The 15,754-nt window shown below is 47.1% G+C and overlaps 2 protein-coding genes across 2 annotated transcripts in view; one reads left to right on the forward strand and one right to left on the reverse strand.

Moving 5' to 3' along the window:
• HASPIN (histone H3 associated protein kinase) overlaps nucleotides 1-10,805 on the reverse strand; it is a 109,914-nt gene extending 99,109 nt beyond the window's left edge. The window contains exon 1 of the mRNA XM_068235231.1: nucleotides 10,673-10,805. The gene's annotated coding sequence lies outside the window, so the exon portion shown is untranslated. The remainder of the gene's footprint in view (nucleotides 1-10,672) is intronic.
• SMARCD3 (SWI/SNF related, matrix associated, actin dependent regulator of chromatin, subfamily d, member 3) overlaps nucleotides 1-15,754 on the forward strand; it is a 132,452-nt gene that overhangs the window by 230 nt on the left and 116,468 nt on the right. The window lies entirely within an intron of this gene.

The raw sequence follows: 15,754 nt of genomic DNA on the forward strand, positions 1-15,754 counted from the left end.
CACTGGGGGGGTTGATACACAAGTGTGATAACTACTCTCAGAGCAGCTATCACGTGATCTGCCGGCGCAACGAGGTTTGCGCGCGTACTCCATTACTCCCCATGATAAAGGAAGGTTTGCGCGCGATCGGCTGCGTGTTTCATGCAAACCTTCCTTTACCATGCGGAGTAGTGGTGTACGCGCGCAAACCTTGGCGCCGGCAGATCACGTGATAGCTGCTCTGAGAGCAGTTACCACACTTTTGTGAATAGAGCCCAGGGTGCGGAATCACACCACTGGTTGCCTGGGGGGGGATATGCTAGGTACTACTGGATTATGGACAGCCCAGGATAAAACACACACACCATAAACACACACACCAGTGCTGGTCGTAATGGAGAAAGCTACGCTTACGGATCATTACGCGTAATTTTACGCTATTACGCATTACGAAATTACGCTTGCGGCATAGACATTCAATTTCGGTACATGTCTATAATTACGCATAGCACTTACGCAATTACGCGTAAGTATACCGTAATTCTGGTTATTACGTTATAGGCTTACGCGTAAAATCCTACTAGCAATTAATGCGTAAGGTCATGCTGCCAAGCGGAAAAGTTGACGCATGGATCAATGTTAGGTAGCCGCCGACTTTAAGGGTTAATAGCAAAGCCCCCTTAAGTGCTAAGAGCCTCAAATTTGGAGAATATATTAAGGAGATCAGAAGGAATAAGAGGAAAATTTTTTTTTTCAAAAAGACCTTATAGTTTTTGAGAAAATCGATGTTAAAGTTTCAAAGGAAAAATATATACATTTAAAAACCCGCCGACTTTAACGGTTAATAGCAAAGCCTGCTTAAAATTTAGGAACACCAAATTCACAGGGTATATTAAGGGGATCAGTGGTAATAAGAGGAAAAAATTTTTTTTCAAAAAGACCTTATAGTTTTTGAGAAAATCGATTTTTAAGTTTCAAGGGCGAAAATGTCTTTTAAATGCGGAAAATGTCAGTTTTTTTGGAAAAGGTAACAATAGTGTTTTATTTTCATAGATTCCCCCAAGTGGGAAGAGTTTTACTTACTTCGTTCTGAGTGTGGGAAATATAAAAAAAAAAACGACGTGGGGTCCCCCCTCCCAGACCTCTTTAACCCCTTGTCCCCCATGCAGACTGGGATAGCCAGAATGCGGAGCACCGGCCGCGTGGGGCTCCGCACCCTGACTATACCAGCCCGCATGGTCCATGGATTGGGGGGTCTCGGAAGGGGAGGGGCAGCCAAGCTTTCCCCTCCCCCTCCGAGCCCTTGTCCAATCCAAGGACAAGGGGCTCTTCTCCACCTCCGATGGGCGGTGGAGGCCGCGATTTCCTGGGGAGGGGTTCATGGTGGCATCTGGGAGTCCCCTTTAAAAAGGGGTCCCCCAGATGCCCACCCCCCTCCAAGGAGAAATGAGTATAGAGGTACTTGTAGTACCCCTTACCCATTTCCTTTAAGAGTTAAAAGTAAATAAACACACAAACACATAGAAAAAGTATTTTAATTGAACAAAAAACATAACCACGAAAAAAGTCCTTTAATATTCTTAATTAACCATTAATACTTACCTGTCCCTTTAAAAGCCAGTTCCCACGCAATATCCTCGGAAATATACTAATCAGTTACAATGTAACAAAGTTATTACAATGTAACAACTTTGTTACTTTGTAACACCACCGCACCCGACGTCACTCGCCGCTCACCCGCCGGCCGCCGCATACACGCTAGTCCCCGCCGGCTCCCGCCGTCCACTCCGCCCACACCTGTCACTCATATACATGCTGGCACCCATGGGTGCCAGCATGTATATAGGTGACATGTGGGAGAGGCAGGGAGGGCAGCGGAGCCGGCGGGGACTTAGCGTCCCTTCACCCGACAGAGCTCTGAGCTATATTAGCTCAGAGCTCTCTAAAGCATCTTTGTATTTGGGCTCCAAGGAGCCCCATTGGTCCTTAGCAGACCAATGGGGTTCCTTCAAATCAGAAGGAACCCCATTGGTCTGCTAAGGACCAATGGGGCTCCTTGGAGCCCAAATACAAAGATGCTTAGAGAGCTCTGAGCTATAGCTCAGAGCTCTGTCGGGTCCTGCAGCACAGACGCGGCGGCGGCGGTGAGTGACGTCGGGTGCGGCGTAGTTACAATGTAACAAAGTTGTTACATTGTAATAACTTTGTTACATTGTAACTGATTAGTATATTTCCGAGGATATTGCGTGGGAACTGGCTTTTAAAGGGACAGGTAAGTATTAATGGTTAATTAAGAATATTAAAGGACTTTTTTCGTGGTTATGTTTTTTGTTCAATTAAAATACTTTTTCTATGTGTTTGTGTGTTTATTTACTTTTAACTCTTAAAGGAAATGGGTAAGGGGTACTACAAGTACCTCTATACTCATTTCTCCTTGGAGGGGGGTGGGCATCTGGGGGACCCCTTTTTAAAGGGGACTCCCAGATGCCACCATGAACCCCTCCCCAGGAAATCGCGGCCTCCACCTCCACCGCCCATCGGAGGTGGAGAAGAGCCCCTTGTCCTTGGATTGGACAAGGGCTCGGAGGGGGAGGGGAAAGCTTGGCTGCCCCTCCCCTTCCGAGACCCCCCAATCCATGGACCATGCGGGCTGGTATAGTCAGGGTGCGGAGCCCCACGCGGCCGGTGCTCCGCATTCTGGCTATCCCAGTCTGCATGGGGGACAAGGGGTTAAAGAGGTCTGGGAGGGGGGACCCCACGTCGTTTTTTTTTTTATATTTCCCACACTCAGAACGAAGTAAGTAAAACTCTTCCCACTTGGGGGAATCTATGAAAATAAAACACTATTGTTACCTGTGCAAAAAAAACTGACATTTTCCGCATTTAAAAGACATTTTCGCCCTTGAAACTTAAAAATCGATTTTCTCAAAAACTATAAGGTCTTTTTGAAAAAAAATGTTTTCCTCTTATTCCCACTGATCCCCTTAATATACCCTGTGAATTTGGTGTTCCTAAATTTTAAGCAGGCTTTGCTATTAACCGTTAAAGTCGGCGGGTTTTTAAATGTATATATTTTTCCTTTGAAACATTAACATCGATTTTCTCAAAAACTATAAGGTCTTTTTGAAAAAAAAATTTTTCCTCTTATTCCTTCTGATCTCCTTAATATATTCTTCAAATTTGAGGCTCTTAGCACTTAAGGGGGCTTTGCTATTAACCCTTAAAGTCGGCGGCTTTTTTATATTATACGGGAGCGTAATATTACGCGATTACGGCAGACTGTGTAATTTCAATGGGAGTTTACTGTCTTACGCGTAATTTGTTCCGCGTAAAACGTAACCCTACGGTCTACGCGTAATTAATTACGCGTAATACCGTAACCTTACACGTAACGCTTACGGTGCATTTGTAGTGAATTACGATGCGTAATTACGCTAATGCGTAATTTCGGCCCAGCACTGACACACACAGCGTGCTCTCTCACACATGCACACCACACTCACGCACACATGCACTTACTTTAAGAGGGACAATCATGGAGGCTGCTGAATAAAGTGCTCTAAAGTTTAGACTGCAATAACCACAAGTATTTTCCAAGTTTAGCTAAGATTACAGCTAAACTGCTTTTTTATTTTCTAGAAATAAGGTCAGAAATGCCACCTTTTTATAATCTCTCAGCAGAAATCTGCGATGTTACAGCTCTCCTCTCCACAGTTAGTCATTAGTGAGGACTGTACTGTACAAGTGCTAATCTAATGCTATCTGCATATAAAAAGCATTTACCACACAGCAACGGCTTCGAGACAGCCCCCCTCCCCCATTATGACAGGAGACTTGCCGGTGGAATGAACTGAGCCAGGCATCCCGCGGTGTAAGTTTATCTGTCCTGCGTGTAACTTCACAGGAGCTTTCCCCGCCCCTCTACACTACGAAGGGAGCTGGGGAAGAGGGCGGAGATATCTCCCTGAATGACAGCGAGCTGGCTGCACAGACACAGCTGCTGCTCTGCTCGCTGTAATGATTCAAGAGGAGAAAGTACAGTAATTCTGCCACAGACCAGGGCAAACGGCAGCCGGGCGGGAGGGCAGGGTCAGGTGGGCGCTCCGCCCAGCTGAAAGGCTCTGGGGAGAACACTGGCGCTGTCGGCGGACTGATAAGGCTGCTTCTGAACGATCCGCGATCGTTCAGAAACAGCCTTATCAGTCCACCGACATTGCGTACACACGCGCTACTGTTGGCTGAACGTCTGACCCGTCCTTGCCGCTGGTAGTGCGTGTGTACGCACCTTTAGATTTTCTGTAATTAGATTATTTTCTATGAAGTGCTGGTAGAGACTGGTCATTATCTCTGGTGCATTGTCTTCTGGTTATCTCCTGCTGAGTAGAACAATGCTTAAAGAGATACTGTAGGGGGGTCGGGGGGAAAATGAGCTGAACTTACCCGGGGCTTCTAATGGTCCCCCGCAGACATCCTGTGTTGGCGCAGCCGCTCACCGATGCTCCAGCCCCGCCTCCGGTTCACTTCTGGAATTTCTGACTTTAAAGTCTGAAAACCACTGCGCCTACATTGCTGTGTCCTCGATTCTGCTGATGTCATCAAGAGCGCACAGCGCAGGCCCAGTATGGTCTGTGTCTGCGCAGTACACTCCTGGTGACATCAGCGGGAGCGAGGACACGGCAACGCAGGCGCAGTGGTTTTCTGACTTTAAAGTCAGAAATTCCAGAAGTGAACCGGAGGCAGGGCCGGAGCATTGGGGAGTGGCTGCGCCAACACAGGATGTCTAAAGCATTTCATTGCTTTGACAAAGCCCCGTGGGCGGGGCGAAACGCGTCAGCGGGAGGAGCCAGAACTGCAGTGAGCGCTCACGTGACCCCGGACGCTGGAGGATGTTTCTCACGTCATGACCAGGAGCCGCATACGGAAGGAAGAATGCACGCGCCGGCCGGTCCAGCAGTAACAGAGGCTCGCTCTTAGGAGCTGGAGACTTGCGGATCAGGCAGCGTGACAAACCTGACAAGATAGCGGCCAAGGGACGTGACAATCCTCCCCTGAAACACTATACCCAGGGAGCCGTGAGTTACACTATATAGCCCTGCAGGGATTAGCATGCAATACATGTTGATGGAGGACTGTTGCCACACATCTTGATGTACATTATCATCTCTTGTGCAAGAAAGGAAATAGTGCATGAAAGAGTCTTATGCTGATTAAAAGAAAACAAGCAATCTGGGAGATGGTTGTATCATATAGAGTGGTCTGTAATACCAACGGACAGTCGTCCAGGGACAAACGTGCATTGAACTGCATTGTCATTTAGTGTAGCTGCTGCTTAACTGAGGCCTCAGGGTGTGCGTCGGTGGTGGGTCCACCTACACACTCACTATATCGGTGGCAGCCAGGGTTGGCATAGGCTTAGGCTGGGCGACCTTTTGGCTGCAATAACCTGATAGTGAGAGGTGGAGATCATTGGGAAGGAGCGCTCCCTCCAGTTCTGTCATTGCTATTGATTTTAAGATTTTAATAGGGGAACCCAGCTGCTGTGTGATCTGTCTATTTTGTACTAATAAAGGTTTTTCTAAGCACATGAAGGGCCGTCCAGGGTGTCTATATGTAACGGAATTCCTATTAGCCTGGTTGAGCCCTCCTCCTGAACCAGGAGTGGTGCAGTAAACTGGTCTGCTCGCAATTTTCATACTCTCTCAGCTCATTTTCCCCCGACCCCCTACAGTATCCCTTTAATAATTGCTCGGCAGGTAGATGGTTAGATAGATCATTTCTAACGTGTTGGAAATGATCTATCTGGTAGGCAAATCTTATGCTGGGCATACATGGCTCGATGCCCCCTTATCAATCGAGCCGCTGATGGTTCGATTGATAATTTCCAAAAGGTCCGATCACGCGGCGGATCGATACCGCGCTCGACCCCCGTGGGCGCACAATAGAGCCGCTGATAAGGAAGCGCCCGCGGGGATGAGCGGGAATCAATCTGTGCGGCTGCGGGAACGCGCGGACACGCAGTGGGGATCGATCCGGCAGCTAATCGAGCCACCGGTCGACCCGTGTATTCCCACCATTAATGCTAGGTACACACTATGAGATTTTGTAGTTGATTTACTGTCAGACCCTTTATTTCCAACATGTCCAATTTGCTTTCTGATCGATTTCCGAGCATTTTCCGATCGATGTTCGAAAATGCTCGGAAACCGATCGGAAAGCAAATTGGACATGTTGGAAATGATCTGACAGTAAATCGACCATAAAATCTCAGTGTGTACCTAGCATAAGGGGCCCATACACTGGTCGATTTCAGTCATCAATCGATTCTATCAAATTCCCCATTCGATCGATTTGCGTCCGATTTCATCTATCCGACAGGATGGTCGATCTGCTGCGGGTAGCAGATCGATGGCCCATAGAGTTGCATTAGCTCTAATGGTGCAGTAATGCTTTTAGTTCGATTTTCAATAGATTTCAGAATGGAAATCTGTTCCTAGTGTGTGGCACACATCAGATAGATTCCTGTCAGATTCAACCTGACAGGCATCTGACAGAAGTCTGATGGTCGAATCTGCTGCAAATCTATCAGTGTATGGCCACCTTTACAGAAAATCTTACAGAAAATTGTATGGTGTGTACCTAGCATAATGCTGGGCATACACGGCTCGATTCTGCACCCGATCGTTTTGCCCGCTCAGTTCTCTTATCTTCTGCTCGTTTTTTTCTTATCTTTTTTCAATTCACTTCAATGATGAATCAAGCGGCAAAACGATCGAACGGTGATCGTACATGTCGGAAATTATCTATCGAACAGTGTAGTCCCAGCATAAGAGGCAGAGGATAAGCAAAACAGCCAGGCAACAATAGGTCATCCTCCATATCCCTCTTACAGCAATCCTAGTTCGGCTGGCACACCAGTAATAATAATCAAGCAGTTTTATTGTATGCACAACATGACAATTGTTTCGGGGCCACGGCGGGTCCCCTTCATCAGATAAAGTGCAGTGTATGTCTGCACTTTATCTGATGAAGGGGACCCGCCGTGGCCCCGAAACAATTGTCATGTTGTGCATACAATAAAACTGCTTGATTATTATTACTGGTGTGTCAGCCGAACTAGGATTGCTGTTATTGGATCGATGTTGCTTCTGCATCAAGGCTGAGCACCCAACATCCACGGCAAGGTGTGCCTATCCACAGCTAGATACTCCATATCCCTCTTAAGGTGGCCACACAGCTACAATTTTTTCTATCTGAATTTACCCCAATTTGATTAAAACAAAGGGTTGTACCGAAAAATCTTTTTGTTTTTAATCGAGAAACCTGATAGAATTTACTGGTTTTGCTTCATTTTCATTTACTGGTTTTGCTCCATTTTTTTGAGATTGGACATGTTGGAGAATTCAAACCAGCTTTACCAAGAATTGTGTGGAGTGTGATGGACTGTTAACCTCCTTGCCGGTCTAAAAAATCCGGCAAGGAGGCAGCGCCGCACATTTTTTTATTTTTTTTTTGTCTTTAAATCATGTAGCGAGCCAAGGGCTCGCTACATGATAGCCGCTAAGCGGCGGCATCCCCCCACCCACTCCGATCGCCTTCGGCGATCAGAGTATGCAGGGAATCCCGTTGAGAACGGGATTTCCTGCAGGGCTTCCCCGGTCGCCATGGCGACGGGGCGGGATGACGTCATGGACGTCGGGACGTCATAGGGAATCCCGATCCGCCCCTCAACGCTGCCTGGCACTGATTGGCCAGGCAGCGCAGGGCTCTGGGGCGGGGGGGAGCGACTCGGCGCGGCGGATCGGCGGCGATCGGAAGTTACAAGCAGCTAGCAAAGTGCTAGCTGCTTGTAACAAAAAAAAAATTATGCAAATCGGCCCAGCGGGGCCTGAGATATCCTCCTGCGCAGGTTACCCCGAGCTGTGCTCGGGATAACCGGCAAGGAGGTTAAAGCGGAATATAACCCTGCATTTCAACTTTGCTCTAAAACATTATTTACAGTATATTATATGCAACCAGCATTTTTTTTTTTACTAGACCAGCATTGGAAGGGTTACACAGGGCTTTAAAGTTCCTGGAGATTTCTGCAGATGCATCCGAAGCTGACATAGATATATTTTGTTTACATAAATGTATCTAAGTGTTGAATGTGACTCTCTCTCTCTGACTGAGAAGGAGCTGGAGGACAGCCAAAGAGTGTGTAACATTTCTCAATAGATACATATAGCTAAATAGAATGTAACAATCGGAACTTCTGCATATCTCTCCACTGAACTTTAAACCTGTGTGTTTAACCCTTCCAATGCTGGTCTAGTAAAAAAAAAAATGCTTTTTGCATATAATATGCTGTAAATAATATTTTAGAGCAAAGTTGAAATGCAGGGTTATATTCCGCTTTAAATTGTATTCAACCAGAACAAACCGTGTAACTATGCAGTACATACCAAACTATTTCTTGTTTGCATAAACAACAAAAGTATGTTTTGGCATGCAGTGTAAAAATAATATACAGGACAGTGGGTTTTATTTGTTTGTTTTTTGCAGAATGTATGTAACTATTGTACTTTGTTTATTTATGTTATTAATAAACAGAAATCATTGAGTGTTGGTAGCAAAATACGGTTTGGTAAACGCAGGTGTAAGTAGCAGTCTGGAGTTGGTAAATGCTAAGCAGCAAATGAGGATTGCATAAGATATTGAAAGATATACAGAGATGGTATATGGTGATAAATGTCACAGTGGAAAATGTAGTTCTAAGAAAATGCAAAATTATCAAAAGCGGATTATTGAGTGAAAGACTGCCATACAGGACGGTTTCTAACCAACCAGCTTTTTTGACGTTTATGATTTTTTTATCCTAAAATTGCAGCAATCTCAAACACATGTCCTTTATTGGTACAGGGCCTTGTCCAGCATGCTACAGAAAACACTGGTCAGCACTGGTTTATGTTTGGCTTTTACATTTAGTAGGAATCTAAGATAGCGATATATTTGAGACAGTAGCTATCTACTGTCTGCAGAGCACTGTATGCAGAAACAAGTCCTCTTCAAATCCCTCACATGCCAGCATTCCGCTGTTTCTCTGCCAGAATAGCCACTTCCACAAGATCCCTTCCTCTGCTCTGACACTGTAACCCTGCAATGCCACCACACCTCAGCCAGCACATTTCCATCTTCTCCGTCTGCACAGGATGGGGTTGGTTAGTGTTAAGCAGAAGAGAGGGGGGTTAGTGTTAAACTGAGTAGAGGAAAGGTTAGTGTTGGGCAGAGGAGAGGGGAGGTTAGTGTTGGGCAGAGGAGAGAGAGAAGTCAGTGTAAACCAGAGGAGTGGGAAAGTTAGTGTGAGGCAGAGAGGAGGGGAGGTCAGTGTTGGGCACGGGATGGGTGAAGGGTAGTGTTGGGCACAGGATGGGTGAAGAGTGGTGTTGGGTGCAGCATACTGTTGGGTGCAGGGTGGTGTTGGGCACAGGGTGGGTGCAGCATAGTGTTGGGTGCAGGGTAGTGCTGGGCACAAGATAAGTGCAGGGTAGGGTTGGGCACAGGATGGGTGCAGGGTAGTGCTGGGCACAGGGTGGGTGCAGGGTAGTGCTGGGCACAGGGTAGTGTTGGGTACAGGAGGGGTGCAGGGTAGTGTTGGGCACAGGAGGGGTGCAGGGTAGTGTTGGGTTCAGGGTAGTGCTGGGCACAGGGTGGGTGCAGCATAGTGTTGGGCACAGCACAGGATGGGTGCAGGGTAGTGTTAGGCAGACGGGAGGTTAGTATTGGGCAGGGGAGAGATTAGTGTTGGGCATGAGATGGGTAGTGTTGGGCACAGGAGGGGTGCAGGGTGGTGTTGGGCACAGGAGGGGTGCAGAGTGGTGTTGGGCACATGAGGGGTGCAGGGTAATTGTTGGGCACAGGAGGGGTGCAGCAGCTGGTGTTGGGCACAGGAGGGGTGCAGCAGCTGGTGTTGGGCACAGGAGGGGTGCAGCAGCCGGTGTTGGGCACAGGAGGGGTGCAGCAGCCGGTGTTGGGCACAGGAGGGGTGCAGCAGCCGGTGTTGGGTGCAGGGCAGTGTTAGGCAGAGGGGAGGTTAGTATTGGGCAGGGGAGAGATTAGTGTTGGGCACAGGAGGGGTGCAGCAGCTGGTGTTGGGCACAGGAGGGGTGCAGCAGCTGGTGTTGGGCACAGGAGGGGTGCAGCAGCTGGTGTTGGGCACAGGAGGGGTGCAGCAGCTGGTGTTGGGCACAGGAGGGGTGCAGCAGCTGGTGTTGGGCACAGGAGGGGTGCAGCAGCTGGTGTTGGGCACAGGAGGGGTGCAGCAGCTGGTGTTGGGCACAGGAGGGGTACAGCAGCTGGTGTTGGGCACAGGAGGGGTACAGCAGCTGGTGTTGGGCACAGGAGGGGTGCAGCAGCTGGTGTTGGGTGCAGGGCAGTGTATGGGATAAGTGCAGGGCAGTGTTGACCAGAAAGGTTGGAGTATTCATATAACACAAACTCTGAGAAGCTGCAGATATTTTTACTACAGGTGGCATCATGCTGTCAGGATTTTCTCCCCATAGGAGAACAATAGTACAGGATGCAAATTCTGGCGATGACGTACACCACACGGGACGTTATCCGCTCGGTTATAAGACATGATCCCCCTGAAGGGAGGATACCATTTCGGTCCACCCGCCGCCGTGTAATATTAACATCTCAGGACAAATTGACTCACCAGCTCCCTGCGATTCTCTTCCACCACTTCCGGCTTACATTCAAACTTCCCGCCGCTGTCACGTGATCGCTTCCGCTGCGCCATCTTTCCTGAGGGCATGTTTACCCCCCTCCACCTCCTCTCCCCGCAGGACTAGCATGACGTCACCTGCTGCTGTGCGCGCTGCCTCGCGTGCTTCTGGTAATGTAGAGCGAGACGGCGGGGCTGGGGGCGTGTCTAGAGAAGTTTGTGTGAATGAATGAGAGTTTTGTCTCTGGAGGAAATAGGCTGTTCAAAAGAGGAGTGTGTGTGCAGGTCTGGACAAGAGGTGTATCTAGAGAAAAGTTGTTTCTGGAGAAGTATTATGGGGGGGGAATGTTGGTTCTGGAGAGGAGGAGGTGTGATGGGGAAAAGTTGGTTCTGGAGAAGAGGAGGTGTGATGGGGAAGAGATGGTTCTGGAGAGGAGGAGGTGTGATGGGGAAGAGTTGGTTCTGGAGAGGAGGTGTGATAAGGGAAAACTTGCTTCTGAAGAGGAGGTGTGATAAGGGAAAAGTTGCTTCTGAAGAGGAGTTGTGTGATGAGGGAAAACTCCCTTTTGGAGAGTAGGTGTGAAGTGGAAGAGGGTTTTTTTTCTGGGGAAGAGGTTTTTTTTTCTGGAGAAGAGGTGTGATTGGAAAAGTTTATGGAGAAGAGATGTGATGGGAAGAATTGATCCTTAAGGATGAGGATTTTTTTTCTGGAGAAGAGGTGTGATTGAAAAGAGTTGTTCTTGGAGAATCGTTGTTATGGATAGAAGTGATTCTAGAGAAAAGGTATGATGGGAAGATTTGTTTCTCGAGAAATGTGATAGGGAAGGAGGATTGATTTTGCCGAAGAGGTGTGATAGGGAAAAGTTGATTCTGGAGAAAATGTGGCATGGGTAGAGCAAGCTGGTGAGTCAGTTTGTCCTACGATTCTATTATTACCCAGCAGTGGGTGGACTAAAATAGTGTAATGTTTTCTTATCACACTACTTCCACTGGTCTGTGTTTATTATGCAGGCTACGCCCTGACCCTGCATTGCAAGCATCCCAATATAATCATAAATGTGTCTGGTGTAATGAATCTTATCTCAGCCAACCTGGCTCTATTCTGGTACAATGCCGGGGAGAGGGAAGCTTGTTATCTCCCCTCCCAAATTCATGCTCCTCACTGATTGGCTAAGGGCAGTGTGACCTGAGAATGGAAATACACCTCACCCCTCTGCAGAATCTATGCTGTGCTCACGTGTTTACAAAGCAAGCTAGATATGACAATGCAGTTTCTAGGAGCAAAAAAGATTAAAGGAGGAAATTACATCAGGATCAGCTTTAGGCCCGGTTCACATTAGCGGTCGCTATCCGGATTTTCCGGATCTGATCCGGACCGCATACTGTACAAACGGAACGTACGTTCCGCATAGCAATGCAAAGGCTATGCGGACGTTCACATACGTACGTTCCGTACAGTACGGAGCCGGATCCGGACTCTTTTCCAACATGCGCTATTTTTTGTGTCCTGATCTCCGGCCCACGCATCCTGACCGGAGCCTGACCTGAGCCTGACAGCACTATCCGGAACACAGAAACCAATGGGAAACGGAAGGCACAGAACACACTGCCTACAAAAACCTGACGTTCTACCCCACTTCCTATGCGTATCCAAGCGGCCATTTCGGATGGGGACACATGGGCCAAGCATGTCTGGAGTGCAGCAGCAGTGACAGACGTGCTGGAGCTGTTTGGCAGAATGTCGGAGGTGGAGGTGAGGCCTACAGAGGAGGAACCTGATTGTACATGTGCACCAGGTGCACCTTCTGCTGACCGAACATTTTTTTTATGTATATTTAACTATTTTTTGCCCACGGATCCGGATGGCAGCCTGATGCATGCCTGATACAAACGGACCGGATCCGGATCGGAACCGTACGGTTCTGATCAGGATCAGGTCAGGATCCGGTCCGTTTACTTGCCAAAACGCAAGTGTGAACGGGGCCTTAATCAGGGGCAGTACAGATGGAAAATGCCTGGAAAGAGGTTTCTCTTTATTTACTATATACAATTAACTGAAATCAAAATGCATATGTTATGTAAGTAGTACAAGTATTTATCTACTTATATATGTGTTTTTTTTCCAGGGATAGTACGGCTGTCTCTGCTACTTTAACACGTACCTGAAAATAAAAAAAAAAATAAGAAAAAATTGGATATTTAACTCTTTAGTTGGGAGCTTCTGTCATCCTCTTACACTCCGCCAGTCAAGCACAGGGTCCCTCTAAACATATTCAACAGGAGCTTATCGAGAAGGTCTCTTGTGGCTCCACTCCTGCCATTTACAAGCTCATCCAGACTAGGGATGCGCAAGCAAGGTCTGCACATGCCCAGTAAAACGAATCACTGACCCACAACGGATACAAGCATGGGCAGTTTCATCCTATTGGGCACGCAGGAATGATGTCACATATTTTAGCAAAAAGAAAGATGAGTGGGTGATGCAACCTTGTTTCTCTTTAGTTAGATCTGTTATCATGCTGTTTGCAGAACGTAGGAAGCGAAAAAAAAGTGTCCAAAAATAATCGTAGTCTGATGTTACTTTTCTTATCTTGTTTTTACAAAAGTTTTGGTTGCTGGAAAGATGTTACATGCATTAGCAGGCCTGGATTTTTGGGAAGGCTACAAAGGCCCGAGCCTTGGGATGCTGCTGAAGGGGCGGCTGGACATGGCAGTGGGGCAGCTAGACGTTCAAAAATGGTTGCTTCATATGGAGGAGGAGGCTGCAAATGGGGAAGAACACATGCATAGCTCCCAGCTGTCCCTCTTTTGGATGGACAGTTCCTCTTTGGGAACCAAGTCCTTCTGTCCCTCTTTCTCCCTCATTTTTCCTTCTTTCAGGACTCAGGTGCAGATTTGTGTATATGTATGAATTTTTCTACTGTATGAATTTTTCTACTAAAAATGTGTTTAGTTGACTCTAAACTTTATCCCCATCCTTTAAATTGATAATCCTTTAAATTGTTAGTCCTGTACATTGATTGATTTTTTTGTTTTTAAATATTAATATGAAGGAAAATAAACTAGGATAGAAAGGACCAGTGTGGTTTTTGAATTATAAAACAACACATTTTTCTTAAAGAGAACCCGAGGTGGGTTTGAAGAATATTATCTGCATACAGAGGCTGGATCTGCCTATATAGCCCAGCCTCTGTTGCTATCCCAAACCCCCCTAAGGTCCCCCTGCACTCTGCAATCCCTCATAAATCACAGCCACGCTGCTGACAAACAGCTTGTCAGAGCTGGCTGTGTTTATCTCTATAGTGTCAGTCTGCTGCTCTCCAGTCCCCGCCTGCATCCCTTCCCTCCCTGCTGATTGGAGGGAAGGGACGGGGGCAGGGACCGGAGCTATGCAGGAGGCGGGGGAGCAGCTAAGACTGACACTACAGATGTAAACACAGCCTCACAGCATGGCTGTGATTTATGAGGGATTGCAGAGTGCAGGGGAACCTTAGTGGGGTTTGGGATAGCAACAGAGGCTGGGCTGTATAGGCAGATCGAGCCTCTGTATGCAGATAACATTCTTTAAACACACCTCGGGTTCTCTTTAAGACATCCTTGTGGTATGCATGACTAGGGGTGTGGCAGGAGCGTGATTAGGGGTGTGGCTTACGTGTCCCTCTTTCTCATCTCAAAAAGTTGTGAGGTATGCACATGGAAGAGGGTTGCTGCTGCCCAAATTAGCTGCACATGAGGTAGAGGGGCTGCTGTTCATAGACATTACATATGGATGAGGGGGCTGCACATGGAATTGGGGGAGACTGCTGCACATGGAAGGGGATCAACAAGAAAGTTGGCCTAGGGGAGCTAAAAGTATAAATCCGGCCTTGTGCATGACAACGGTGCTTGGCTGGCATACCTATAAAATCGCCGCCGGAAGACTTGGGCGCAGGATACAGCCACTATATGGCTTACCCTGCTGCTGCACAAGTTCCCGGCGGTGTTAATTACTATTCTCCCTCCAGGTCCATGTGGATGGTGTGGAATGATGTAACTTCAGCTCTGTCTTCTGACGGCGTCAAAGTTACTCACTGTGCACCGCTATAGCCGTAATTCCTATTACGGTCTATGGTGGCTCCGGCTGCGCCCGAATCTCCTGCGCTGTTATTACAGCGCTCACTTGGCTGCAGTACAAACTCATTCTTGTGTTCTCCCTTATTTGCCTCATGAAGCGGGATTGTTACCCGCGAAACGCGTTGCATTGTGGAGCTTCTAATAAATGTTATTTTTGAATTAAAATAATGTTTTTCTGTCTGTTGATCTACAAGGGAGGTAAGTCCACCATAGCTTCCCCCTTTTTTTTGACATTTTTATCCTTTTTTTGGCGCCTCTGTTTACATACTTGCATATTGTGCATGAGGTCATTAGACACTCCCTCATGTAGAGGAAATGCTCGGGATCCCACACGGCCTTCCTGTTCCTCTCTCCATGTCCCTCTTTGAAATTCTTTGTGACTCCTTGGAAAGTTTCCGAAGTGCTCGCTCCTCCGAGTGCTTCCGAAGACCACCTCATCCATATTGCACATGTGCGAGCCGAAACGCACGCAATGCTCAGTACAGATCTGCTTTACCTCGGAAGTACTTGGAGTCCTTTCCATAACCTTCACAAGCAGTGGTGCTCGTAATGGCCAAAAAACTTCATTTCGCAAATTTTGCGCAGTTTTTTGCATAGTAAAACTTCGTATTAAATTTTGCGTTATTTTACAAAATTACGGGTATAACGGAATTACGGCTATGGTACTACGCGCGTAAATGAAATTGCGTAACATAATTAAAATCCGCGTTAAACTTGCCAATGCACATGCGCATACTATATATCAGTGCGTATAAACCTGCTTATAATGCATATAAACATAGGCATTAAACTGCATGAGCGTCTATACAAAACCATGACTGCATGCGGAAATTTGTAAGTGTACATCAATCATAATACGCGTCAAAAGATACTACATGACTAATTTCGTAATGAACCGTAATGTCGTGAAATTACGAAGTTACGCGAAATTTTGATACTTAATTACGATTCACACATAAT

The sequence above is a fragment of the Hyperolius riggenbachi genome, chromosome 5 (assembly GCF_040937935.1).
Source record: "Hyperolius riggenbachi isolate aHypRig1 chromosome 5, aHypRig1.pri, whole genome shotgun sequence".
In the NCBI taxonomy this organism is placed as follows: Eukaryota; Metazoa; Chordata; class Amphibia; order Anura; family Hyperoliidae; genus Hyperolius; species Hyperolius riggenbachi.